The sequence below is a fragment of the Procambarus clarkii genome, chromosome 65, assembly GCF_040958095.1.
Source record: "Procambarus clarkii isolate CNS0578487 chromosome 65, FALCON_Pclarkii_2.0, whole genome shotgun sequence".
Classification (NCBI taxonomy): domain Eukaryota; kingdom Metazoa; phylum Arthropoda; class Malacostraca; order Decapoda; family Cambaridae; genus Procambarus; species Procambarus clarkii.
The window spans coordinates 11,542,137-11,552,766 of NC_091214.1; the positions used below are offsets into that span (position 1 = coordinate 11,542,137).

Sequence of the window (10,630 nt, forward strand, 5' to 3'; positions counted from 1 at the left end):
AATTAATAATTGTAATCTGTGATAGGATGTGAAAGTTTTCCACCAGTCTGTGAACTCTGTCTCGACATTGTAAGCAAATCCGAACATCCCCGCATCAGCGAACCATTGTTCGTCGAACCGGGTGAGTAAATCCGGCCTGAAAAGTGTGCGAACTAGCCGGAGATTCGTTGAATCGGGGTACGTTGAATCGAGGTTGTACTTATATATATTATTAAATATGACCGAAAAAGTAAGATTAATAATTCTAACACGAATTTTCTCGATCTTTCTTACGTTTCTTTTCACTGTTGATTATAATTCAAAAATCAATTCTCCAAAATTCATTTTTATTTCTAGTCTGACGCGACACTTGAGTGCGTTCGTAAAACTTATTACATTTCCAAAGACTTTTAGTTTACACACACACACACAACTTTAACTGCATAGAGCTTAAACATCTTCGAGTTTTTATACCTACATTTGGGTGAGGTGACATGTTACAATAGTTTTGGATGGAGTGAAAATAAACTTTTAACACAAGACAGGACACGAAACAAGGGGTATTAAAGGTAGGTAACTGCAGAAGGCCTATTTTTATTGGCCCATATTTCTTGATGCTTCTATATTGGAGCGGAGTCTTGAAGTGGGTAGAATATAGTTGTGCATTAATTGGCTGTTGATTGCTGGTGTTGACTTCTTGATGTGTAGTGTCTCGCATATGTCAAGCCGCCTGCTATCGCTGTATCTATCGATGATTTCTGTGTTGTTTGCTAAGATTTATATATTATAGATATATAAATATATATATATATATATTTAATTATATATATATTTATATATATATAATATATATATATATATATATATAATTATATATAAATATTTATTTATATATATATATATAATTATATATATTTATTTATTTATATATATATATATATATATATATATATAGATATATAAATATATATATATATATAATTATATTTATTTATTTATATATATATATATATATATATATATATATATATATATAATATAATTATATATAGAGGGGAAATATATACATTATATTATATTATACATTATTATTATATTATATATACAGAGGGGAAAGGCGCACTGCATCCAGGGTTCCTGCCCGCCATCTGAGGAGCTGGAGGAACTCGACAACCTATGATAACCATCTTTGTAACCCATATGTAACTCCTTTTTTGTAACAAAGTTCAAATAAAGTAAATATATATGTGTACATACAAAAGAATGCGGGTGGTAGGAGAAGATAATATTAGTGTTCAGTGAGAAACCACAAGGTCTCCTCTGAATACTTTTTATTTTCTTCTCCGAGGCTATGGGTCCCCAGATTGGCACCAGAGGTGGTACCCTCACAACTAATTATATATAAATATTTATATATATATATATATATATATATATATATATATATCGTACCTAGTAGCCAGAACGCACTTCTCAGCCTACTATGCAAGGCCCGATTTGCCTAATAAGCCAAGTTTTCCTGAATTAATATATTTTCTCTAATTTTTTTCTTATGAAATGATAAAACTACCCATTTCATTATGTATGAGGTCAATTTTTTTTATTGGAGTTAAAATTAACGTAGATATATGACGGAACCTAACCAACCCTACCTAACCTAACCTATTAGGTTAGGTTAGGTTGATGAAAAAGTTAGGTTAGGTTAGGTAGTCGAAAAACAATTAATTCATGAAAACTTGGCTTATTAGGCAAATCGAGCCTTGCATAGTAGGCTGAGAAGTGTGTTCTGGCTACTAGGTACGACATTATATATATATATATATATATATATATATATATATATATATATATATATATATTTATATATTTATATATATAGCTCTCAACAGACAGCCAGGCTTCTCCAAGCCAAGATGAGCCATCAAGCAGGGGTAGACAAGGCAGATGTCAGACGTGTGACAAGGTATGCTATATCCGGTTGAGGGACGATAATGTGCGCTTTCATTACCACAACGGAGCCAGGTGTTTGGGTTCTCGGCGCCCTCCCAGGGAGAACACCAATCAACAGCCCACACCGCCCGTAAGGCAAAACACCTCCCAGACCTTCATTCCCACAGAAAACTTATTAGAAGCTATTAAAGCAACATCAGCTAGAACCTTACAACACATCCCTAAAGCAGCCCACCCCCATGCAGCAGCCAAATTATCTGCCCTCCTGAGAAAGGTCAACGACTCTCCTGGAACGACCCAAGCATGGCACAACCTCCTACTGTTTGGCAACATATGTCTAGCCACCCCTGCAAGGAGAGACAAGACCTTAGCTGCCTCAGTCATCAAAGCTATAAATGATTTTCCCAGGGAGGACAACCAGGTGCGCCTTCCCACTCGCGCGAGAAACACCCACGGCAGGAAGAGCAACAGTGCCATATCCGAGACATCAAAAATCAGAACATCAGTCACCAAGAAAATAGAAGAAGGAAACACTATTGGCGCAACAAGAGTCATCACCAGTGAGGACTCAATTGCCGACAGAGATGCCGCAACAGCTCAAGCCCTAAGGGAGAAACACCCACCCAGGGCTCCGCGTGAGGACGACATTGTACAAGTGGGGGCTATCGCAGCAGAACCTCTCTGGGTGGCTGAATCTGTGGTCCATAAAGCAGCCATGTCCTTCCCAACAGGATCAGCAGGTGGGTTCACAGGACTAAAACCCAACCACCTCAAGCAAATGCTCAACCCTGCACTGGGTGACATTGCAAAGAACCTCTTGGTGGAACTAACCAGATTCACCAACACATGTCTAGCTGGCAACATACCAGCGACCATAAGACCTATCTTTTTTGGAGCATCTCTCTGTGCTCTAAAGAAAAAGGATGGAGGGATCAGGCCAATAGCTATGGGCAATTCTCTCCGGCGTCTCGTCGCAAAGGCAGCTACAAGAACAGTTAGTGATGCAGCGGCCAACATGCTGAAGCCAAAACAGCTCGGGTTCGGCATTCCACAAAGGTGTGAGGCGGCAGCCCATGCAGCTCGAGCCTTCATCGCCAGCATCACAGACGAAAAGGCCCTTATCAAGCTAGATTTCAAAAATGCCTACAATTTGGTGCGGAGGGACGCTGTACTCCGAGCGGTTCATAGTCATTTCCCTTCCCTCTACCCTTTTGTACATTCATGCTACAGTATGGACCTTAAGCTACTTTTTGGCGAACATGAAATTGACTCGCGAGAAGGCGTCCAACAGGGTGACCCCCTTTCTCCTCTCCTTTTCTGCTTAGTCATCAAACAAGTCACAGAGGTCCTGTCCAGCGAGCATAACATCTGGTTCTTGGATGATGGTACCCTAGCTGGTTCCCAAGACTCCCTCCTGGAGGACATCAGAAAAATCCAGGAGCAAGGTGCAGTTTTAGGCCTCACCCTGAACCCTTCTAAATGTGAAATAATATGTTCCAACCAGGGCATCGTAGAGAGAATAGAGGGTCTTCTGCCAAATATCCATAAAACTAAACCTGAAGACAGCACACTCCTAGGAGCTCCCCTGGGATTGAAAGCCATCGATGAGGTCCTTGATAAGAAAATTGCCGACCTTAAGAGGATGGATGGGAGGATTGAGGATATTGATGCTCATGATGCACTCTACCTCATCACCAGATGTCTGTCCCTCCCCAGGTTAACCTACTTTCTGAGGTGTTCACCATCTTACAGTAGCCAAAAACTAAGTGAGTATGACCGGTTACTGAAATCAATGCTAGAAAAAGCCCTTAACCTCTCTCTCGATGACCTACAGTGGAAACAAGCCTCTCTTACCGTAAGACTTGGGGGCCTCGGAGTTCGAACAGCAACGCAAATCGCTGTTCCAGCCTTCCTGTCCTCCTTATCAGCATCCTACGACCTTGTGAAGGAAATTCTACCTGCCCACTTACATCAGCTGGCAGGTGCACATGATCCCAATTTTACACGCTGTGCCACAGAGTGGGCCTCTCGTGCAGGCCAATTACCTCAACCACCATCCCCAAAAGCCCACAAGCAATCCAGCTGGGATACCCCCATTGTAGACCAAGTTGCTGCAGAGTGCCTGGGTGCTGCAACAACACAACACGACATTGCTCACCTCACCGCAGTAGCAGCCCCACATGCAGGGGATTTCCTGTTAGCAACCCCAATGTCGGCAACTGGCACGCGTCTCACACCACACGCCATCCGAATTGCTGCAGCTGAAAGAGAGCCCCGTTGCCTAACGCCCCGTAACTCTGATGCTCTTATTGGTCGCCCCTTTGGTATCACAGTGAACCCCTGGAAGAATGGCAAGCAGTTGGTATGGGACTACACGTGCGTATCAACCCTGGCTAACACCTACATTAACCTAAGTGTTGCACAACCAGGTGGCGCTGCCACCCACAGGGAAGCAGCCAAATCCCGAAAGTATAGAGAACTGGATCACCACTACAATTTTGTCCCCATTGCTTCTGAGACACTCGGCGCCTGGGGTAAAAGTGCTACCAGTTTTTTGAAGGAACTGGGTTCTAGGCTCATTGAAACAACAAGGGACCCTAGAGCTGCCAGCTTTCTTTTCCAGTGCCTCAGCGTGGCGATACAGAGGGGAAATGCGCACTGCATCCAGGGTTCCTGCCCGCCATCTGAAGAGCTGGAGGAACTCGACAACCTATGATAACCATCTTTGTAACCCATATGTAACTCCTTTTTTGTAACAAAGTTCAAATAAAGCAAATATATATGTGTACATACAAAAGAATGGGGGTGGTAGGAAACGATAATATTAGTGTTCAGTGAGAAACCACAAGGTCTCCTCTGAATACTTTTATTTTCTTCTCCGAGGCTATGGGTCACCACATTGGCACCAGAGGTGGTACCCTCACAAATTTTTATAAAATATTTATATTTATATATATTTATATATATAAATATATATATATATATATTTAAATATATATATTTATATTTATATATTTATACATTAGGTTAGGTAGGGTTGGCTAGGTTCGGTCATATATCTACGTTAATTTTAACTCGAATAAAAAAAAATTGACCTCATACATAATGAAATGGGTAGCTTTATCATTTCATAACAAAAAAATAAGAGAAAATATATTAATTCATGAAAACTTGGCTTATTAGGCAAATCGGGCCTTGCATAGTATGCTGAGAAGTGTGTTCTGGTTACTAGGTAAGACATATATATATATATATATATATATATATATATATATATATATATATGCACAGACTACCCTATTCCAGTAGCTGAAGTTTATAACTTTTTAGACACTCAACCCACCAGGAGACTCGAACACTGGCCAACAAGGTGGCAGTTGCATGCTGTATCCACTACGCTATACTTCAAAGCCATAATAAGGATTTTGGAATCCTTTTTGGAGAGGATTGGAATTTCTGGTTGGTTAAATACCCCAGAATTCCTACCTCTCTTATTATGGCTTTGAAGTATAGCGTAGTGGATACAGCATGCAACTGCCACCTTGTTGGCCAGTGTTCGAGTCTCCTGGTGGGTTGAGTGTCTAAAAATATATATATATATATATATATATATATATATATATATATATATATATATATATATATATATATATATATTATTAAATATGACCGAAAAAGTAAGATTAATAATTCTAACACGAATTTTCTCAATCTTTCGTACATTACGCTTCACTGTTGGAGGTAAATCAAAAATCAATTCTCCAAAATTCAAAATACAGCGATAGCAGGCGGCTTGACGTTTGCGAGGCACTACACATCAAGAAGTCAACACCAGCAATCAACAGCCAATTATTGCACAACTATATTCTACCCACCTCAAGACTCTGCTCCAATATAGAAGCATCAAGAAATATGGACCAATAGGGTTTCTACAAACACTTCTATTCAATATCCATTGTTTCGTGTTCTGTCTTGTGTTGATGAAATTAATATCCTATTAATACTCTTGTTCTGTCTTGTGTTGATGAAATTAATACCCTATTAATACCACATCTTGTTCTGTCTTGTGTTAATGCCACATCACCCCTTCCACCTCACTCAAATGTAGATATAAAATCGGAGATGCGTAAGTTCTATTCAGTTGTGTATTTGTGAACTAAAGTCTTTGAAAATGTAATAAGTTTTACGAAACGCGCTCGTGTCGCGTCAGACTAGAAATAAAAATGAATTTTGGAGAATTGATTTTTGATTTACCTCCAACAGTGAAACGAAATGTATGAAAGATTGAGAAAATTCGTGTTAGAATTATTAATCTTACTTTTTCGGTCATATTTAATAATATATATATATATATATATATATATATATATATATATATATATATATATATATATATATATTTCTTATGCTTCTTTTCACTGTCGATGGTAATTGAAAAATCAATTCTCCAAAATATATTTTTATTTCTAGTTTGACCCAACACTTGAACGCGTTTTGTAATAACTTATTACATTTTCAAAGATTTTAGTTTACACACAAACACACACAACTATAACCTGCAAACACTAAACAGAGTTCTACTATGCTATAATTTAAACGGCTTTCATCTTATATACCCGCACTGGGGTGAGGCGATATGTTACAACAGTTTTGGATGAGGTGAACAAAACTTTCAACACAAGCCAGAACACGAAACAATAGGTATAATTTGATTAAATTAAAGGGAAGAATGGAAGTAACTGCAAAGGGCCTATTGGCTCATATTTCTTGATGCTTCTATATTGGTGCGGAGTCTTGAAGTGGGTAGAATATAGCTGTGCATTAATTTGCTGTTGATTGCTGGTGTTGACTTCTTGATGTGTAGTGCCTCGCATATGTCAAGCCACCTGCTATTGCTGTATCTGTCGATGATTTCTGTGTTGTTTGTTAAGATTTCTCTGGTGATGGTCTGGTTGTGGGAAGAGATTATATGTTCCTTAATGGAGCCCTGTTGCTTATGCATCGTTAATCGCCTGGAAAGAGATGTTGTTGTCTTGCCTATATACTGAGTTCTTTGAGGCTTACAGTCCCCAAGTGGGCATTTGAAGGCATAGATGACGGTCTCTTTTAAAGCGTTCTGCTTTGTGTCTGGAGTTTCTCATGAGTAGGTTGGCCGTTTTTTTGGGTTTTATAGTAAATCGTCAATTGTATCTTCCGATTTTTGTCTGTAGGGATAACGTTCCTATCAACAATGTCTTTCAGGACCCTTTCCTCCGTTTTATGAGCTGTGGAAAAGAAGTTCCTGTAAAATAGTCTAATAGGGGGTAAAGGTATTGTGTTAGTTGTCTCTTCAGAGGTTGCATGTCGTTTCACTTTCCTTCTTATGATGTCTTCAATGAAACCATTGGAGAAGCCGTTGTTGACTAGGACCTGCCTTACCCTACATAGTTCATCATCGACTTGCTTCCATCCTGAGCTGTGGCTGAGGGCACGGTCGACATAAGCGTTAACAACACTCCTCTTGTACCTGTCTTAGCAGTCACTGTTGGCATTGAAGCACATTCCTATGTTTGTTTCCTTAGTGTAGACTGCAGTGTGGAAACTTCCGCTCCTTTGCATTACTGTTACTTCTAGAAAGGGCAGCTTCCCATCCTTCTCCATCTCCTAAGTGAAACACAACACAGAATTCCGCTCAAATGCCTCTTTCAGCTTCTGCAGATGTCTGACATCAGGTACTTGTGTAAAAATGTCGTCAACATACCTGCAGTATATGGCCGGTTTCAAATTCATGCCGACTAAGACCTTCTGTTCGATGGTACCCATGTAGAAGTTCGCAAGCAGGACACCTAGGGGAGAACCCATGGCGACCCCATCCACTTGTTTATACATACATAACCTAGTGAAAACTATGTCTTTTGAGGATATTTCATTTCAGACTATTAGGAAGGCAACTAGTAGAGATCCCAAATTATATATGTTGAAGAAGTACATCAAATATGGTTGGAATGATAATTTATTATTGGCAGAGTAGGTTGCAGTAAAGGGTGACCTTAGTATTCACCAGGATGTACTCTTACATGGGAATAGAATGGTGGTTCCTCTAGAACAGAGATGCTAGATTTTGGAACAGCTGCATTGAGGCCATAATGGTATAAATACTATGAAGGAAGAAGCTACAAGATGGGTTTGGTGGCCAAAAATGGACCAGGAAATTGCTAAAGTAACTACGAATTGTAACAAATGCTCTAGGAATTATCAGAAACCTCAGGCCCCAATAATTTCTTTGTCATGCACTGGGAAACCCTGGTCTAGACTTCATATAGATTATACTGGCCCTATGGATAACAATTATTACCTGGTGACTGTACATTCATACACAAAATTTATGGATGCTCATGTGTGTAATTCCACATTATCTGTAACTTGTGAACTGCTCAGGAAAACATTTAGTACTTTTGGATTGCCAGACATGGTGGTGTCAGATAATGCTTCTTATTTTTTTGAGGAAATGGAGGATTTTTTTTTTAGAAAGAATGGTATTATACCTATTACACCTACCCCTATAATCCTTCTTCAAATGGTCTGGCTGAGTGAACAGTGGGATCCTTAAAAAAAGGGTTATAGTGATTTAGGGAAGCTGCTATTAATACAAGCTTTGTAGATTTTTGCATTATCAAAGAAAAGCTGTTCATTATGCCACTGGTAAATCTCCTTCTGAATTATTTTTTAATAGGCTCTTCAAATTGCACATGGATGCAGTAAAGACAGATCTAGATAAAGAAAAATCTGTAACTAGCTCAGCCAATCAGTTGGCTAAGGGAGAGGAAGTTACATTTAACGAGGGGGATGCAGTATGTGCAAGGAATTTTGTAATGGGATAAGCATTGGAAAGAAGGGACAATTATGGAAGTCTTGGGCTGCAGTAATTTCACCGTGCAAGTGCAGAATTTTGGGAATATTAATTGAAAAAGATATGCAGATCAACTCAGTCACTGGGAATTCTGAAGTCCCATCAGGAGTGGATGAGGCAAATAGGGATACTCATCCTAATAATGAAGGAATAGCATCTACGGGAGACAGGAAGGCAGAGCAAGGGTCAACAGGGGGTAATGTGGATACAGCTAATCCTAGGGACTTTGCAGTTAGTAATTCAGAAGAAGGTGTCCCAGAAGTAAAAGGCCCGGAGTCCCAGTTGAGAAATTTTGGAAATCATACAAACGCCTGATAAGACTTAATCTGTAGGGATAGAGTTTAATTACATGGGGGATGAATGTTAAGATTAAGTTCTACATAGTTCTCCATAGGTGCATAATGTTTCGAGAAGATGATCTTTTCTTTTATAAGCATTGTAAATAGCAAATCATGTAAACTATAACTGGTGATTATTCTCTCTCTCTCTCTCTCTCTCTCTCTCTGTGTGTGTGTACTCACCTAATTGTGTTTGTGGGGGGTTGAGCTCTGGCTCTTTGGTCCCACCTCTCAACTGTCAATCAACTGGTGTACAGGTTCCTGAGCCTACTGGGCTCTATCATATCAACACTTGAAACTGTGTATGGAGTCTGCCTCCACCATATCACTTCCTAATGCATTCCATTTGTCAACAACTCTGACACTAAAAAAGTTCTTTTTAATATCTCTGACTTATTTGGGCACTCAATTTCCACCTGTGTCCCCTAGTGCGTGTGACCCTTGTGTTAAATAGCCTGTCCTTATCTACCCTATCAATTCCTTTGAGAATCTTGTATGTGGTGATCATGTCCCCAAAACTCTTCTGTCTTCCAGCGATGTGAGGTTTAACTCCCGTAGTCTTTCCTTGTAGCTCATACCTCTCAGCTCGGGTACTAGTCTGGTGACAAACCTTTGAACCTTCTCCAGTTTAGTCTTATGCTTGACTAGATATGGACTCCATTCCGGAGCTGCATACTACAGGATTGATCTGACTTATGTGGTATATAAAGTCTTGAATGATTCCTTACACAAGTTTTTAAATGCTGTTCTTATGTTGGCCAACCTGGCAGATGCCGCTGATATTATCCTCTTGATATGGGCTTCAGGGGACAGGTCTGGCGTGATATCAACCCCCCAAGTAATTCTCTCTGACTCTTCAAGAATTTCATCTTCTAAACGATACCTTGTATCTGGTCTCCTGCTCCCTACACCTATCTTCATTACATTACATTTCCTTGGGTTAAACTCTATCAACCACTTGTTCAAACATATCTTCAGTTCGTCTAGATCTTCTTGAAGCCTCAAGCAGTCCTCCTCTGTCTTAATCCTTCTCATAATTTTGACATCGTCAGCAAACATTGAGAGGAATGATTCTATATCCTCTGGGAGATCATTCACGTATATCAGAAACAGGATAGGACCGAGTACAGAGCCCTGTGGGACTCCACTGGTGACTTCACGCCAATCTGAGGTCTCACCCCTTACTGTAACTCTCAGCTTCCTATTGCTTAGGTACTCCCTTATCCACTGGAGCACCTTACCAGTTACTCCAGCCTGTCTCTCCAGCTAATGTACCAACCTCTTATGGGGTAGTGTGTCAACGGCTTTCCAACAGTCCAAGAAAATACAATCCGCCCAGCCTTCTCTTTCTTGCTTAGTCTTTGTCATCTGGTCGTAGAATTCTATTAAGCTTGTAAGGCAAGATTTACCCTCCCTGAACCCATGTTGATGGGTTGTCACGAAGTCTCTTCTCTCCAGATGTGTTACTAGGTTT

General features: G+C 39.8%; 1 long non-coding RNA gene across 1 annotated transcript in view; it reads right to left on the minus strand.

Moving 5' to 3' along the window:
- The window catches only part of LOC138354929 (uncharacterized), a 14,561-nt gene extending 13,813 nt beyond the window's left edge, over positions 1-748 (minus strand). The window contains exon 1 of the long non-coding RNA XR_011223720.1: positions 1-748. This exon is cut by the window's left edge and continues 1,369 nt beyond it. This is a non-coding gene — a long non-coding RNA (uncharacterized lncRNA).
- Positions 749-10,630: the final 9,882 nt, after the last annotated feature.